Source organism: Malaya genurostris, chromosome 2 (genome assembly GCF_030247185.1).
Source record: "Malaya genurostris strain Urasoe2022 chromosome 2, Malgen_1.1, whole genome shotgun sequence".
Lineage (NCBI taxonomy): Eukaryota > Metazoa > Arthropoda > Insecta > Diptera > Culicidae > Malaya > Malaya genurostris.
This window is the reverse complement of record NC_080571.1, coordinates 324236833-324256479: the sequence shown is the minus strand read 5'-3', so window position 1 is coordinate 324256479 and position 19647 is coordinate 324236833. Positions and strand designations below refer to the sequence as shown.

Below are 19647 nucleotides of genomic sequence, written 5' to 3'. Positions count from 1 at the left end.
GCTACATTAACTGTGAAGTTACTGATATGACTTATCTTTACATGTTTTGAATCGTGAATGTAAGTGAACCGCGACGCTCCATTTATGTGCATCTATAAAGATGTAAACTTTTCTTAGTGTGTACAGCTAACAGATGAAGCAGCCGACGAACGAGATTAAAAGCGTCACTTTCGCTTTCATTGAAAATGTTTATGACAATTGAAGAAACTACACTTTATAGATTTCCATTATCTGCTCATGTATTTTATGTCGTCTGAATGAAACTTGTTTTAATCAACCTAGTGCGGTTTTCGAAAAGGACGTTCAACGACGGACCAGATTACGACAAGTTATCGAAAAGTTTTAGGAGTACAATTTGCGAACTCAACATCTGTTTGTAGATTTCAAAGCGGAGTATGACTCAATGAAACGAAACGAATTGTGGCAGATCATGTTAGAACATGGCTTTCCGAAAAAGCTAATTAGACTGATTCGTGCGACATCTGATACTTTCGTGACGTTAGATGGATCGAAGCAGCGCGACGCGCTCTCAAATTTGTTGTTCAAAATAGCGCTCGAAGGTGCGATACGAAGATCCGGCGTGCAGAGAAACGGAACCATCATCAATAAGTCTCACATGCTCATTGGTTTTGCGGATGACATTGATATCATTGGTGTGGATCGTAGAGCTGTGGAAGAAGTTGGGTGTGCGTTTTCGAAGAATACGCACACGCAGCGAGAGTACGGAGCGATTGGAGAACGGCGGCTTTCGACTATCCTGGAAATGTACAATTCGTTCGGTCATGTTCCGGAGACGGGACAATTCTTCAAAATACTTTTATTTGATTCTTGAAAGAAAATTTCTTGAAATTGAATTAGTTCTCAGGCTGATTGTCATCTTTGAGAAAACGAAGTAGGTACTAAAGTACTTTCGGAACCTGAATCAGGAAACAGGTATAGTCGTTTCGTATGTCTATCAAGTACCATGAACTACAAATGGCATTAGTTATTAGTCAAATGAGGAAGATTTTTTTATGTTTTTACTTTTTTACTCATACAGAAAGGTTATGCAGTCACTGTGAAAACCGACTATTGAATCGAGGCCCGGAGTGTAGAGTGTCATATACCATTGGACGTTCGTCGAGTACACAAGATGTCTGTAGGTGTGTATGCTGTATCTGTGTATGTTTATTTATGAGATGGCTGAACCGATTTTTATGAACTTAGATTCAAATGAAAGGTCTTGTACCCCCTAAACTCCTGATTTTTATTCGATTCCCACTTCCGGATCTGGAATTACCGGGTGATAAAGCTTGCTTCATTTAGAATTGGAACAAACTTTTTTTCATATTGTGGCGCTCCTGGTGGACGGATTTGGAAGTTCTTGGCGCCCACGTGTCGGGAATTATGTCAGCTTCACGTATCATTTGACATTCCGCAAATCGACTGTACTTTGTAAACAATCAACATGGAAGTCGAAAGAAGGGAAAAAATTGTGCACAGTTATTTGGAAAATCCATTATGGTCTGCATCTAGGCTAGCTAAATAGCTGAAATTGCCCAGAAATACCGCATGGCGCGTTATCAAACGGTATAAGGAAACATTGATGACGATTCGGAAGCCTCAAGCCAATCGTTGGAGTGGAACTGTCGACCGGAAACTGCGTGGTAAGATTTTGAAGACGATTAAGAGGAACCCTAATCTGTCGGACGATGATTTGGCCAGAAAATTCGGTGCTGCCCATAGTACCGTGAGGAGAACTCGACTCCGGTAAGGAATCAAGTCGTATCGAGCTAGCAAACAGCCAAATCGGACCATAAAACAGAATAGTGTGGTCAGAATTCGTGTTCGGAAACTATATGACCAGGTGCTGACCAAGTTCGACGGGTGTCTTCTGATGGACGATGAAACCTATGTTAAGGCTGACTTCGGGCAAAACCCAGGTCAAAAATTTTACTTGGCAACGGCTCGGGGGGAATTTCCAGCCAAATTTAAATTTGTTTTTGCCGACAAATTTGCAAGAAAATTTATGATTTGGCAGGGCATTTGCAGCTGTGGCAAAAATAAGAAAGTTTTCGTTACAAATAAGACAATGACATCGGAACTATACCAAAAAGAGTGTCTCCAAAAACGATTTTTGCCGTTCATTCGATCCCACGACCATCCCGTAATGTTTTGCCCAGATTTGGCAAGCTGTCATTACAGCAAAGTCGTTCAAGAATGGTATGCAGAGAAAGGGGTCCAGTTTGTTCCGAAAAACCTTAACCCACCCAACTGCCCCCAGTTCCGGCCTATTGAGAAATACTGGGCAATCATGAAGAGGAGACTCAAGGCAAAGGGAAAGGTTGTCAAAGACATCAATCAGATGACGACCTGGTGGAAAAAGATAGCTAAAACGATGGACGAAGAACATGTGCGCCGCCTAATGAGCCGTGTTACAGGAAAAATTCGAGAATTCCTTGGAAACCGTGACGAATAATTTTATCCGTATGTATGAAGAAAATGCTACATTTGTGTAAAAAAAAGACCTATCTGATCTAATTATCACTCTCTCAGAGGGTCGATTCTGAAAAAGCGCCCCATAGGAAAGTAAGTCATCGAATGTGGAACACAACACAGAAAGCATCCTAATGGAACAGAACCTTCGTACATGTTAAATTTAGAACTGCTGCTAGGTTGCTCAATTTTCTGTTTTGCCCTTGTGGCATCATCCCGCAAGAGAGCACACCACACATAATCACCAATTAATTTTACCATGTTAATGTGTTTTCAACCCCCGTTTGGGTACTAGAAATTATTTCTACATTGTTTTTACTGTCTTCATTTGATGCTAAAAGTTGGATAATAAATTATGCACGAGATTTAAGCAAAGGATATTGAAATTGATGACAATCGAAGAATTGATGATATTGCGTGGTGACCCGACTAATAACATGAATACCGAATCAATTTTCTTAGTAAAAACTACAAGGGGTTGTTCGAGCCATTGATGTGGAACAAGGCAACCAAAATTTCTAATGATCGACATTTTCAAATAATCGTCACATTTTTTAATCCGCAAATGCACGAGAGTCTGCTTAGATTGATCTTTATTAGGAACCAACACCGAACACGCGAACCCAGAATATAGACTCTATTTGTCGTGATTTGTATTTGTTTTGTAGCAAACGAGATTACACCAATATCCCAAATGTATGCAATTATATGTCTGTACATGCTTACGATACGAATATCGATATTTAAGCCTCTCTTCGTCAAGATTGTGTTCAAGTTTTGTATGTAAGCAGTTATTTTTATAGCGTTCCTCTACCATTACTACCATTCTGCGATTTCGGTTGAAGCGATAAACTTTTTATCATAATCAATCGAGTACATCTGATATAAATCAGAAATATATCTTATGCACTCAAAATTTACCCTGAGGTAGTTGTCAATTTCTCAGGCGAAACGACAATACATGGAATTTCATCCGAACTTGCATGACACAAGATCAGAGCATACCAATTTAAGCTTCAAATGGTTTTATGGCGCTTTTTGTCTTGCTGTTTAGCAATTAGGGATGTCGTAATATTGATCGATTAATTGAATAATCGATTAATAACCCAGATAATCGAGTAATATTTAATCGAATAGCTAATATTCGATTATTGAGCTAATCGAATAATTAAAAAAATCCCATAGTAATGATCGAACGAATAATCGAGTAATCAATTAATAACCCAGATAATAGAATAAATTCCAATTGATTTGTTTCAAAATTTTACTCCATTATTGAATAATCGAGTAATTTGAAATTCCCGACATCCCTACTAGCAACAACCTTTCTCTAGCATGGTACTAGTAGGACTGAAACGTTAGCTATAATTTTGCTTGTATTTATAGATTCGCGTGCTTCCAACAGCTTCGCTTAAGCATCGATTGATCAATCAGAGCGATGCTTTCCCTTTGATATATCGCTTACTCTTTTAAAACCGTCGACTATGGCAGGGAAATCCGGTATGCCGAAGATTTTTTGCAGACAAAATTGGACACTGCTAGCATTTAATCGACATTTCAATGATATACAATTAAAAATACATGGCTATAAACATTCAAATCAATACGTAGAAATATTTCGAATGAAATGGTGGCATAATATTAATAATTGATACAAAATTGACTGAGCTATAATTTCTCAAAACCTGACCACATTTCTTCGTGTATTTTTTTGAGTTTCTTATTTGCTCCTTTATATAGAAACCAAAATGTGTTCCACATTAAAAGTAAATCCGTAGCATATTTTTTTGGGCGCACTGCCCGTACCCATATGACGAGCAGCGACTTACCGTGACAGAATATATTTACTTTAATGGTAGTGATTTTTCTGGTCGCTCTGGGGGCAGTTCCGTTTTCCGCTCCTCATGATCCATGGTATGACAGTAACCCTTTTGATTAACATTAAGTTTATTTACGTCGAGTCTTGAAATTGTAAATACTGTTTCAACACTGCCAACCCCTTTCCCGAATAGACCTGTATGACAACATTACATCCGAAGCGTTCTTGCCTGTATCAACAGATCTGTGTTATTTGAAAATTATAATAAATTTGTAATGTTTTGCTTTGTATATGAGAGAATTTTATTTATTCTCTCATTGACTCTGAAACGTACGTAAATCTTCAGGGCTCACCGTGTGTACTTGAAAATGAGTAATCTGTTGTTATCTGTTACAGTTTCGTTGTTGTAGGTTATCCAATTCGGAAGCCGCTTTCATCGAAGAAGGACCCACTTGAACCATAAGTTGTTGACAAAATGATTTTCGAGACGAATATATTGATGACACAGAAAATGGATTCATTCTTAAGTTGGACAGAACCGGACACTCATCAACTTTTTTTGGTTACCTTCCCACAAAAAAAAACCGAGAGTCCACTATGAACGTGGTACAGCATTTTTAAATACTCAATTAATTGCATCCATATTTGTATAGCGCCCGGTGGTTCATTTGCAATGGTAAGCTACTAAATGGCATGAAACCGGTTCGACAAAATGATAAACCATCAATTAAATAATCACGTATCACTTTAAATTGGTATTTAGGATAGAAGCATTTCAAGCGACAGCAGCCATGTACGTCGAGGAATTTCCTACTAATAATATACATATGCAAATTTCGCACTGAAGTCAGTTGGGCACTGGTGGTGTAGTTTGAGAATTTGTATTGAAGGCTGGTGCTACCGGCGGTAATCATTAGTGTTCAGAAACGCATTGCTTGTGGCAAAAATGTGCATTAAACCTCAGGTGAAAAATATACGTTTTTCGTTGCAGCTGGGAAACAGCTCGAAATTGATACAAAGGTAGGATCGTAAGGAATTTGCGAAAGATATCAGTTTATATGAAGCTCGACATAATTGAGTTTCGTTTAGCAAGCCTGCAAGGTTCGAAATAGCAAGCAGCAGAGCAAGTTCTAGTTAAAAAGTCTAATTATTTGATTAGATGAATAAAATGTTTAAAGAACAAATAACATATATAAATGAAGCTAGTTATACGTTTTATCACGTACCGAGTGATTCTCAGCACGTGGCAGATTACGACCACATTGTCTTACTAACTCGTCTGATGGTGTCAAATTGATGTTGATTGCAACCGACAGCGTTTCGCCTTCGAAATAAACACAATCCGAAGAAACAAAGCCGTGAGAGACAGACGAATCTGCGCAGCAAGATTCGCTTTATGGTGTCACGTTACCATCAATTTTGGGTAGCGTGCGCTGATTGGATGGAAATCTCTGACAGTTTTATTAGTTGATTTGACCGTGACCTCGGTGAGAACGCCGGCGAGAAAGCGCGTAAATTCGTTGACGCTTTTCAGGTTTTGAAAAAAAATTAATTCCGTATTCGAAAGTAATGTCTAATAAGCGCGACATTCCTTTTCTCTATATTACATTCGAAAAACTAAAGGTCGTTGTCAATTTCTCCGAGCTACGGATGGGCGTGTAGAAAAAAAATAGCGGATAATGGCAAATTGGTGATTTCACGTTCACAGTCAGTGATCCCTTTAACTTTCGATTTTCAAACAAACGAACAACAACCTGCCACCGCCTGTCGTCATCTTGGCCACTTTATGTATCGGCACCGCTATTGTCGTCGTTGAGAATGGACGTGACGCGCGGCGGAAAATGGACGTGGCATGATCAAGTCAATCCGTCGGGGTGAAAAGTTTTGAATTTGCCTTGAATGGTGTTCGTCGATCATGCCGCCGCCCGTTTACCGGCGATCTGCACTTCCCACACGGTCGCGTCCGCTGCAAGTTTAAAGTAAGAAAAAAAACCAAAGTGAAAGATGTTTTACTTTTTTTTTCATGATGAGGATGCTTTTTTCTTACCAAACCCGCCACGTTTGGTTGTCACAGGGCAGTAATTTTTGCTTGGATGTTTATAGCACAGCATAAAACATTCACTGGGCGGTTGCCGTCTAATAGTCGTGAGCTGTGGCATTATAAACATATTTTTATTTTTTTTCTCGTCTGACGGGAAAACGAGCCGATACAGGAAAGGGTATATATAAATTCATAAATGTGTGTTTGAGACTTTCTCCTTTCTTTGCTTTTTGTACGTTTTTGTTGTAATGTGTCGAGAACAAGTCTCTAATAATCTACCGCACCATAGTGATAATTTTCGATTTATAACAAGAATGGGTTTGCACGATAAGTTTGGTAAGCACTTAAGAGTACTTATATATATTGTCATTCTTTCTTCTTCGTTGTAAGAGAAGAAACCTAAATAAAAGTGTACTATCATGATATCTTTAATCATCTAAAGAATTGTACTCGAGAAAAATACAACACAAACTTTTTATTAGAAGCGTAAAAAATGACGTAATTTTTGTTTAGAGTGTATTATTTACATGTGAACAATTTCGTTACAGTCTGCCAAGATGATTATAGATATGGCTTCCAAGTAAGAAGTGCTTCAACAACAAAGTGTATACGCAGCAGTGAAAAATCCAGGCCAATCCCACAGGTGGATCGTAAAAAAGTTGGGAATCGACCATTCGACCGTGTTGCAAAAAATGGATTTATTTCGAGCACAATCCGAACCATTTGAAAAGGTTTTGATTTGATTTGATTCGTCTGTTTCATCCAACAGGCAAAGGCGCGGGGATCTAACCAATAAACAGAATACGATGGCCTAATCTTGGGCCAGGAAGCTGTACTGCGAGTGATTGGCTCAGCCGAAATGCAACGTTATGGACGACAACGAGACGTACATTAAAGCGGACGCCAAGCAGATCCCTAGTATGAAGTTTCTCATCGGCTAGTCCCGCCAGAATGTTCCAGAGATGTTTCGAAAAAAGAAAGTGCCAAGAAGTTCTTGGTGTGGCAGGCGATCTGTAGATGCGGTAAATTCAGCAAGCTGTATATAACGGCCAGCACTATCAACGGCCGAATATGTATAACGAAACATGTCTCCCCCAGTACCTGTTGCCCTTCCTCCGGCTCCACTCTGGGAGACACTCTGTTTTGTCTAGATCTGGCATCGTGCCGTTACGTGAAACCGGTGATCAAGTGATACGGAGCCAATGATTATGAAGGAAAAGCTTCGGAAAACTGAGAAAGTGTCCAAAAACGACAAAGATTTCAAGCAATAGCGGATGAACGTGAGGGAGAAATATGACTTGAGTATTGCACAGAATTCAATGGGTCAAGTCCAAGATGCGGGCATTCACCCTAGGTGAGAAGGTTGAATAACTTTACAAACTTTACAAAGCCATAGCTAATATGTGTTTATTTATTCCATGAGGGTTTCAAAAATATCCTACTAAGAACAAGTTTTTGGTGATCATTTTTATCTCTTTCTTCGCTTTACGTACCGCGTAAAGCGCAAAAAAAACACGTAACTTCGGAAATCCGCGTACAAACCGCAAAAAAGAAGACTTTTTTTGTATGCCAAATGCCTTAGAACTGCATGAAATGTCGAGATATGGAGAAATCTAAAAAAAAAAAGAAATTAAAAATCGAATTAGGATCTGTGAGAATTTTGAGATGGAAAAATTGACATTTTTTTCTAATGCCAAATGTCTCAGAAATGCAAGAAACGTCGAAATCTGGTGTATTCTCAGAAACATATTTCTAAGTGTCAGAGAGTTGACTAAACAAAATTCGGGATAACACAAAATCTCGACGTTTCATGCATTTCTAAGATAAAACCAGGATACCGGACAACCTTGAATATTCGCAAATCTGAAATACGCGTAATTGTGAAAACCCGCGTAAAAACCGCAAAAATGAAGAAAAGTTTATTTTAAACCTTCCATTTTCTGTGATTCCAGTGCAAGACACTACATACAAAAGGGTGAAATGAAGTTGTTGAAAAAAAAACAAAATCTCATTGCCTAAATACCTCAATGATAGCTGTTAAATTTCAGCAAAACCACAGTTGTGGTTCCAGAGTTATGGATTGAAGAGTGCTACCCGATTTTTTAAGGGACGGTTAGGGTCTAATGCTTTTGAAAGATCATTTATTTTTTGCTTTGTTTTTTCTTATAGTAACACATTTCTAGACTTTTTTTTTCAAGGGTAGAAAGAAATATTTCACCATTTTTTTTCAAATATCGCACACTTTTTCTACATGTAAAATATGTAAAACACTGGACCTCACGTTTTCTTTCTCGTTTTTCGTTACTTCGGGGAGGTTCTACAGCTAAAAAACGACTCATTTTTCGTGAAAATCGAAGCTTTGACTTATAACAACCACCAAAAATTCTAAAAATTAAAAAAATCAAACAAAAACCTGCTGCTTTGATTGGTTGACTTCTAACAAGTTTGCGCTGAGATACAGCGGACTCCGTAAATCATTATTTCTATGAAGCGTCCTCAAAAATACTCCTTCACCGGCTTATTTTTATATATTTTTCCACGAAAAAATTACAAACTGTCGTTCGAATGATACTTTTTATTATGCAAAACATTTGATTTTTTTTAAGGATAGCTCTAAAAAAATTGCAGTGCCTAGCGTCCGTATTAATGTAATTTGCAACGAGTACAATACCTCGTCCGACAATTTTTGCACCGAGTTAGTAATCATTACTCTCATCACTAGCAGAAATTTCGCTATCAATATTTATTACCAGTATCGCATCCACGGATAACAGATCAACCTGAAAAATCAACTATAGTGGCAATCGATAGTCGGAAGTATGATAAAAGCGTATCAGATTTATTCAAATTCACGTCATCCGGAGATACCTCTTGTATTACCCACCCGTCATTTTCATATTCAAATCCATTTGATGCAAACATTTCATTAAGGTGGAATATATTAATGAAACGATGATTTCGGAACACGTTTTTTTCCTGTATATTACATGAAACTTGAAATATCAGGAAAGTGTCCTTTGTAACGAATAATCGCATATGTAGCACATTTTTAATTCACAACATACAAAAGAGTGAAATAAAGTAGTTGAAATCATGACCAATCTGAATCTCATTGTCTAATTACCTCAATGATAGCTGTTGAATTTTTTGCAAGACCTGAGATGTGGTTCCGGAGTTATGGATTGAAGAGTGCCCGATTTTTTTTTTAATTTTTGCACATTTATTGTTCGATTGGATGGCAATGCTCAATGAAAAAACGGTAAAAGTAAGTTTAAGCACAGAGAACAGACATCCAACCAAGCACAGATTTTTTTAAAAGCAGTCTATCACCATTGTATACAAGTTCGAACGCAAGAGCCCATAAACGATTGCTGAGCTACTCAAAGCTCTCTTGTACCTTATACCATTCCAGGACCGATTTCACAAAGTGACAAAATGCCAAATCCTTTCAAAAAAGAGTTTGAGAGGCGTGTAGAGATTTGGAGAGGCGGGGAGAGGCTTAGCATCCGTTTTTGCAGACATTCCTTCTCGTACACATCCTCATTGATAGGAGCGGTAAAAACGAAACTTCTTCGGGAATTTGAAATCCTTCTCTTTTTTTTGTTATTATTTAAAAGATATTTTTATTCAGTCCTATTTGCGTACAAGCTTTACGTGGCCGATTGAACTGAGTTTTTAGATAATTTTTTTGTATTGGATCTCGTTGTCACCATTTTTCTATGAGGAGAGGAGCTTCCATTTCCCTCCTGCGAGGATTGAGGGGCAGTTTGTTCGTCTCGTCATCCATTGCCGTGGTATTGTTGTTGATTTCGTTGCTAGTTGCTGTAGATGCGCCTTGTTGTACATTGTTTGCAGTTGCTGGTTGGTTGGAGGATAAGTTGTTAACTGCAGCTGGTGTACTCTGTTCTATAGCGGGTACTGATGGTTTCGTTGAAGGAGATGCTTCATTGTTGTTGGTGGCTGACACAGGTGTACTGGGGTTGCTTGGGGTTGGTGTGAAGGAAGCACCGTTGTCCTTTGGTTTAGTTGTCTCCTTGTTCAGTTTATCACATGGCTTACCGTAGTGAACAGCTTTTTGGCAATATAGACATGTGGCCATCTGATTGTCATAGGTAACAAGTGATTTGCACGGGATTCTTGTATCCTGACCGAAAGTTACATAAGAAGGTATAGGCCTTTTCAAGCGCATGCGTAACAAACGTACGCCATTTAGAATACCGGGGAAAATGTTCTTCCACTTTTCTTTTTCGATAGAGAGAATCTCTCCGTATTGGGACATAGTTTTACGAATGTAAGGATCGATGACGCTTGAAGGAAGATCATGCACACGCACTTCTATAGCACTATCTTTAATATATATTGGAATGTTGTATTTAATGTTTTCGTGCTCCACATAGTGCACATTGTTATTGTCTTTTGCGAATTGAATTGCATCCAACTCTTTATAAAACTGGATGTAAACAACATTATTTGTCTTATTGCATTGAAGTAAATGCACAGGTTTAATGTCAAGATGCATTTGCTCCTTAAGCAAACCTTCAAGTTCTCGTATCGAAGGTCGAATTTTGCACTGCTTGAAGTCAACAATAATTGTATTCTTTCGTGTCGGCGGTAGCTTTTGTTCGTTTGGTTCACTTATTTTCGAGGTCGTTCTATTGTTCACTACACAATAACAGATCGGCTGAAAAGTTCGTGTCGTTTCTATGAGAGGGCGCCACTAGAATTAAATCCATACCATTTTCAGTTAGTACCAACCTTCAAAAGATACGTGTATAAATTTGACAGCTGTCTGATTATTAGTTTGTGAGATATTGCATTTTGAGTGAAGCTACTTTTGTTATTGTGAAAAAAATGGAATAAAAGGAATTTCGTGTGTTGATGAAACACTACTTTTTGATGAAAAAAAGTGCCGCCGATACCAAAAAATGGCTTGATGAGTGTTATCCAGACTCTGCACCGGGCGAAGCAACAATTCGTAAGTGGTTTGCAAAATTTCGTACTGGTCATATGAGCACCGAAGACGATAAACGCAGTGGACGTCCAAAAGAGGCTGTTACCGATGAAAACGTGAAAAAAATCCACAAAATGATTTTCAATTACCGTAAAGTGAAGTTGATCGAGATAGCTGACACCCTAAAGATATCAAAGGAACGTGTTGGACATATTATTCACGAATATTTGGATATGAGAAAGCTTTGTGCAAAATGGGTGCCGCGTAAGCTCACAATCGATCAAAAACAACAACGAATTGATGATTCTGAGCAGTGTTTGGAGCTGTTATATCGAAATAAAACCGATTTCTTTCGTCGATATATAACAATGGACAAAACATGGCTCCATAACTTCACTCCGGAGTCCAATCGACAGTCAGCTGAGTGGACTGCACGCGATGAACCGAACCCAAAGCGTGGAAAGACTCAACAATCGGCCGGTAAGGTTATGGCGTCAGTATTTTGGGATTCGCATGGTATAATTTTCATCGACTACCTTGATAAGGAAAAAACCATCAACAGTGACTATTATATAGCGTTATTAGAGCGTTTGAAGGACGAAATTTAAAAAAAAACGGCCTCATTTGAAGAAGAAAAAATTTTTGTTTCATCAAGACAATGCACCGTGTCACAAGTCGATAAAAACCATGCTGAAATTGAACGAATTGGGCTTCGAATTGCTCCCTCATCCACCGTATTCTCCAGATTTGGCCCCCAGTGACTTTTTCCTGTTCTCAGACCTCAAGAGAACGCTCGCTGGTAAAAAATTAGAAACAATGAAGAGGTAATCGCTGAAACTGAGGCCTATTTTGAGGCAAAGGACAAATCGTACTACAAAAATGGTATCGAAAAGTTGGAAGATCGCTATAATCGCTGTATCGCCTCTGATGGCAATTATGTTGAATAATAAAAACGAATTCTGGCAAAAAAATGTGTGTTTCTATTAAACGATACGAACTTTTCAGCCGAACTGTTACTGTATTTGGTTTCTTTCGTCCCGAACGTAAGCGGTTTTGTTTTATCGACTGACTTGGATGGAATGTGAAAGCTGTCTATTGTCCTATGATACGGTACTTTTCGTTAGTTTCCGTTTCTTGGCAAAATCACGTACCAATAAAGTCGGATATTGCAGCCGTTCGTACAAAATGATTTGGCGTACTTCCACTTTATTCGACGTCATTTTACCGAATGTAACAAGAATGTAAACGTGTTGTAGCACGAAATAAAATCGAGAGTTTCTGTTGTCTTACAAGTGAAACGCTTCAGCGATCCGTAAAATAATTCAATATCTACACTGAAAAAAAGTGTCCCAAATTTAACTTGAATATTTGCAACGAATAGATTACGGTGTTGTCCTCGCTGAAGATACCCGGCAAAATGATAAACATAGAACAATGTTTCAAGGTAGGTTGATTTTCTTTTACTATTTCATATTTACGATTAGTTTTCACTTTCAACTTCGACTAACATCTTCCATTCTAGTGTTATGGTAAATGAAAAAACAAACTTCAAAGGATTTCTCAAAACAACTCTACTCAGTCATAGAGTGGATGTGAGGTTTCATGGACAATACGACCTAAATGACGAAACTTGTTATGTACATACCAAACAATCCTCTGTGTCGACAAAAGTCTGTCACAATTTGATTTCATTTACTCAGAAAGCCTTCAAATAAAATGTGTGTACGAGGAATCGATTTTCGCATTTGACTTTTTACTTGTTGTTTGCATTCAAACAATGTCTCCCAACATTGTCTGACGATGACATGTGCTTTGCGAATTCCTCCATCAGCTTGGCCTGGATTAATATGGATGGAACGTGCAAAGCAGCAACCGACTCCTCATTTCGCTTTCGCTCATGTAGAACGAGTGAAAGCTACCGGCCAGGCAACTAAAGCAAGCAAAGTGGACCAAGTCAAGTCGAACCGTTTTTCTCGTCGATGGCGTCAAGATAACGGATAAACGGTCGGCACGTTTGGCACCAAAAAGCTTGCTCTAGCATTGCCGTATGGCACTTGTTGTGTCCGGAGAAGGACGACACAAATACACAGGCAGCACACAATCGTATCATTCCGTCGCAGAGCTGCGGCTGGAACTCAAAGGATTTTCCACTATTCGAACATTCCTTCAAGTGTACACACACACAGTGAGTGAGGTCAGAGACAGTTCGCGTATGACTCGACAATAATGACAACGACGCCATCGATGGCGTCAGCGGAAAAATGCCAGACCAATGAATTCGACTATCCCGTTTCAAGCCTTGGATTCACCATATTCTGTTATCCCGTGCAACGCAGTACAACTTTTAAGATAGAATTGACCACGTCCTATGATTTCGACGACTTGGGTGGAGCCCAATTTCAATCTTGTTATTTATGAATTAACCGTGCCAATTTAGATGTGACAGCTTTTATGGCATCATCATTGTTTTGTTTACCGATCGTCGGTTGACTTATATAAACTAAATTATGAGTTCAGTAGACGTTGAAATAGTGATTCATCGCGCTGCTAGCCCGGGTAAATAATTATAGAAATGACAGTGCCTAAGCTAACTGTACTTATTTAGAATCCATTATTTTGGAGTCCATAAAATTCCGAAGTTTCGGCAGAATATGAGCAACTTGAAGTATTGATTTTCTCGAAGTCAACGTATTTACGATAGTGTATGAGCCATCGACTTTTCTGTTCCGATAAAAACGGATCCCAAATAAGAACCAAGATAAAATATGTTTGTCAAAAAGGAGCTCAGTGCAACACCCCAACTCTAGTGGCAGCAAGGAAGTGTTTGGTTTCTGTCTTCCTATTACCCATCGTGTGAACCCCGTCGTGACATAAATAACCCACAGAACGAGTCCGGGAGAACATAAACCCAATGCAATAAGTTGCCTTTTTTCATCCTGGCAAGGCTAGGAAAAGGGAGGTCGTATAATCGATTTGAATGAACTCACGTCTCGAACTTTATTTTATAGTCGGTGTTCGGAATGCCAGCAGGCTGTTGATGGTGTTGTTTTGCATTTGGCGGATGTGGAACGAGTTCTGATGTCGCGAGATGCAAGCAGTAATATGAGGGTAGTGCAAATATTTTCTCTCTTTTTGCTGCCAACCAGTTATGCTCTATTTCGGTTTTAGTTTCTGTGCATTTATTTCTTCTCGTTGGCTTAACATGATGCTACTGCTACCGTTGCTCAGCGCTGCATAGTTTATAATCAATGACTGTGTAGTCACTATCACAGGCAGAACACGTAGTTATCGTACGGGAGATACATTTTCCCGATTGAAATGTTGTTTCTCTTTTCTTGCTGGTTTATGCTATTGCGCACAGGCTGAGTGCACAGCTGTTCACTTTTCTGCGTTTGTGTATGCCATAGAGTGCTGAACGTGCAAAACCATACTGAGTGGATCTAGACACCAACACAAAACAATCAATACTTAAATTTTGTGGTACTTTTAAATGTACCGTAAGTATGTATCTTACCCTTTTTTAAAGGTACTAAACGAGCAATTCCATAAAGTAAGTAAGTCATCAGAAATTACGTAATTCGATGTGTATGAAACTTTACACACATAACGTCAGTATAACAAACCATTTGTTTTGCACGGATGTAGATACCAATTTGACTCAACACTGATTTTTAAACAGGTAGTATGAATTTTTCATGAAAATTTTTTTTTTATATTTGAAAGATATTTTTATTCAGGCCAATTTGCGTACAAGCTTCGCGTGGCCGATTGAGCCGAGTTTTTTACTAATTTTTTTTAGTTGAATCTCGTTGTCACCCTTTTTCTAGAGGGAGAGGAGCTTCTATTTCCCTCCTGCGAGGATTGAGGGGCACTTCGTTCGTGGTTCGTCTCGTCATCCATTGTCGCATCGATGGTATTGTTGTCGATCTCCGTCTTCTTTTCATTGCTAGTTGCTGTAGATGCACCTTGTTGTATATTGGTTGCAATTGCTGGTTGGTTGGAGGGTAAGTTGTTAACTGTAGCTGGTGTACTTTGTTCTATAGGGGATGATGCTGGATTCGTTGAAGGGGATGCTTCATTGTTGTTGGTGGCTGTCACAGGTGTACTGGGGTTGCTTGGGGTTGGTGTGAAGGGAGCACCGTTGTCCTTTGGTGTGGTTGTCTCCTTGTCCAGTTTATCACATGGTTTACCGTAGTGAACAGCTTTTTGGCAATATTGACATGTGGCCATCTGATTGTCGTAGGTAACAAGTGATTTGCACGGAATTCTTGTATCTTGACCGAAAATCACATGGAAAGGTATACCCGGGTAGAAGTGATTTGCAAACCAATATCAAATTCTGTCATTAAAATCAAACATCTTAATGGTAGAAATTAACATTGTTTAGTTTGAAATAAGAGTTAAAATATCAAAAATCATATCAAAGCTTGCATGAGAAAATAGCAACAAAATAAAAAATTCTGTCATTGTAATATCAAACCAAGAACAAAATATTTATAGAAGATGAATTTGTTAATTATTTTATAATCTAGCATTTAGAATAGAGTAATATCTTAAGTATTTCTCTTATCTGATTCTGATGCAGTTTATTCAATGGTATTTTATTTGAAGATAAAACTACTGGGTCAATTTACTTAATGAATTTGAAATAGCTCATCAATAACGAAATAAGATATTATAACTAATTTTGATGTTGAACAGATATTGTACAATGTCTTGATCCCTTGATGAAATATCACGAAAATATCAAGTATCGCTCTGACAACACAGAAACATCAAGCCAAGATATGATGGTAAAATTTGTTATTATTTTGACCTTTGTTTGTTATTTACACCTACCCGGGTAGGCATCTTCAAGTGTATGCGTAATAAACGTACGCCATTTAGAATACCGGGGAAAAATTCTTCCACTTTTCTTTTTCCATAGAGAGAATCTCTCCGTATTGGGACATGGTTTTGCGAATATATGAATCGGTGACGCTTGAGGGAAGATCATGCACACGCACTTCTATAGCACTATCTTCCGTATATACTGGAATGTTGTACTTGATGTTCTCGTGCTCCACATAGTGCACATTGTTATTGTCTTTTGCGAATTGAATTGCATCCAACTCTTTAAAAAACTGGATGTAAACAACATTATTTGTCTCATTGCATTGAAGTAAATGCACACGTTTAATGTCAAGATGCATTTGCTCCTTAAGCAAACCTTCAAGTTATCGTATCGAAAGTCGAATTTTGCACTGCCTAAAGTCAACAACAATTGTATTCTTTCGTGTTTGGTTCACTCATTTCGAGGTCGTTCTATTGTTCACTACACAATACTGTACTTGGTTTCTTTCGTCCCGAACGTAAGCGGTTTTGTTTTATCGACTGACTTGGATGAGATTTGAAATGTGAATATTATTGTAACTCAAAAACTGTTGTTGGTAGAGCAATGGTGTCAAAAAAGAATTTCTAAAAATCGATTGAGCACGATTTATCAATTTTAGTTGGTTTGATGTAAAGTCACCACAACTAAGTTCAGTTTTTGCAATGACTGAATGGAAAAACAGGTAGGTTGGCCAAGTCGCTTTTCTGAAAAGGCTATTATGCGCAGTGGCGACATCTATAATGATTTTGGTGGAGTATTATGTCACCCATGTATCGATGTAATATCAGATGTTTTTATGTTGTCGTTTGTACGGGAGCCCGTTTGTTCTTTTCTCGACACTGGTGAGTATATTTCTGTTTATGCAAAATAATTCGTGTAACGCGGATCAATTTACATCCGATTTCCAAAAACGTGGTATATTCAAAGCTGTACAAAGTGGCATATCGGTTTCCAGTGTACCCTTACTTTCATTTTTGTTAATCGTTATTGTTTTCGAAAATATTTATTAGGGTAGGTTGGCCGAGTTGTGCGCGGGGTTGGTTGACCGAGTTGAGTTGAGTTAGCGTAGAGCGATGTGCACTTTGATATTAGTAAAATGTTCGCGTTCGAAAAAGAACGGTATTGTATATTATGCTAACATTAATGATTATAATGAAAAATATACATGAGAAAAACATAAAGAAAATAAGTTAAAATTATCAACAAACAGAATTTAGAAATTTGAATAATTAAAAGTTGGAAATCTATATATATAAAAATGGATGTAAGTTTGTATGTTTGTAACGCGATAACTTCGGAACTACTGAACGGATTGCCACCAAACTTGGCACAGGTACTTATTGTATTTCAGAGATGGTTTAGGGAGTATATTTATATGGGAGGGAGCGCTGCAAGTGTCATAAACAAGGGGGGTCATGGAAAAATTCATATAACTTGACAAGACTCGATACGTTTTGAAGACCGTAGAACCATTTTACATACCTTTGATATGACTATATGGGGGGTGGATGTAGCAAGTGTCTTTAAATGGGGTGTAATGTTTAAAACGGCATAACTCCGGAAATACTTAGCGGATTGCTATCAAACTTGGCACATGTACTTCTTGCTCTTCAGAGATGGTCGTAAGGATATTTTAATGGGGGAGGGAGTGTAGTAAGTGGTCTTAACAGGGGGAGGACATGAATAAATTTGTCTAATTTGACGAGAATCGATACTTTTTTAAGACCATAGAAACATTTTGCGTATATAAGATATGATAATATGGGGAGTGGATGTAGCAAGTTCCTTTAAAAAGGGGGGTGTAATGTTTGTAATGGCATAACTCCGGAAGTACTGAGCGGATTGCTATCAAACTTGGCACATATGCTTATTGCTCTTCAGAGATGGTCATAAGCGTATTTTTATGGGAGGAGTGAACGTAACAAGTGTCATTAACAAGGAGGGGTCATTAAAAATTTCATGTAACTTGATGATAACCAATATTTTTTGAAGATCTTAGAAACATTTTGCATACCGTACATAAAATTTGATGGGGGATGGATGCAGCAAGTGCCTTTAAGAAAGGAGTGTAATGTTTGTAACGGCATATCTCCGGAACTATTGCATGAATTGCTATAAAATTTGGTACAGTTATTTCTTGCTCTTCAGAAATAGTCATATTTTTTTTATAGGGGAGGAAGCGTACCAAGTATCATTAACAGGAGGCGTCATGAAATAATATTCATAAAATTTGACAAGAATCGATGATTTTGGTATATATGGGAAGTGAATGTGGCAAGTGCATTTAAAAAGAGGGGTGTAACGGCATAACTCCGACACTACTGAAGGGATTGCTATCACACTTGGCATAGCTGCTTTTTGCTCTTCAGAAATAGTTGTAAGGGTATTTTTATGGAGGAGAGAGCGAAGCAAGTATCCTTAACAGGGGCCATGAAAAAATTTATTTAATTTGACGAGAATCGATACCATGAACCATGAAGACCATAGATACTTTTTGCGCAACTTAGAATATTCGTGTGGGGTGGATGTATTACGTCCCTCCAAAAAGGGAATGTAATGTTTGTAACGGCGCAACTCCGGAACTACTGAGCGGATTGCTATTAAATTTGGCACAGATACTCATTGCTCACATTTTCAAGGGGGAAGAGTGTGTAGCAAGTGTCCTTAACATGGGGGGAGAGGGTCAATGACGAAATTTGAAGAGAATCGATATTTAAACTAGAAGGAGGGGTTTTTGAAAATAAATTTTAATCTCCCATTTTTTATAAAACAAGAGAGTGGCAAGAATTTCAAGGTCGTATTTTGCTTTGAATAATTTCAAAGGATTTGGTTCAAATTTGCCGGGAAATTCAAAAAACTAAGGGAAAATAAACTTTATCTGCCTATGAACGCGAGTGTATTTAAGTCTCAGCATAACTACGAAACAACTAAACGAATCCTTACCAAGTTTGGCACATGTACCAAATGTGGGAATCGATATTTTTTGAAAAGCACAGATACTTTCTACACTACTCAGGGTAATCATGAAGGAGATCTGTAGTAAGTTCACTGACAAAAGAAAAGTTAAATCAAAAAAGATTATAAGGTTATTTTGAGGGTGAAAGAGTGGAGTAAGTGCGCCGAACATGGAAAGTGTAAATGAAAATTGATCGTGTTTTACGAAAAATTGGTACTTCTTTACAAGTACAGTATATTTCTAGCAACTGAGCGAGGTTCATAAAAATATTCACAAGAGGGGGAATGAGTATTCTCAACATTGATCTGAATTAACGAAATCATACAATCAATGTGCATTCTATTATGTAAATTGAGAAAACTGTCGACTCAAGGTGATGGATGGATTACAACAAAATTTGTATTAACTGAATCATTATTCTATAGGTTTTCCTCCCCGATGAACGACGAAAATAGTTAAAGCCTTGGTAAAATAAATTATATAAAAACGTCATTCTATAGTACGAATGTAGTTATGATGTTAAACAGCCTTT

The 19647-nt window shown here is 38.0% G+C and overlaps 1 protein-coding gene across 4 annotated transcripts in view; it reads right to left on the bottom strand.

The window, feature by feature from the left end:
* Positions 1 to 19647, bottom strand: part of LOC131431375 (GTPase-activating protein CdGAPr) — a 115537-nt gene that overhangs the window by 23040 nt on the left and 72850 nt on the right. The gene's annotated exons all lie outside the window — the stretch shown is intronic.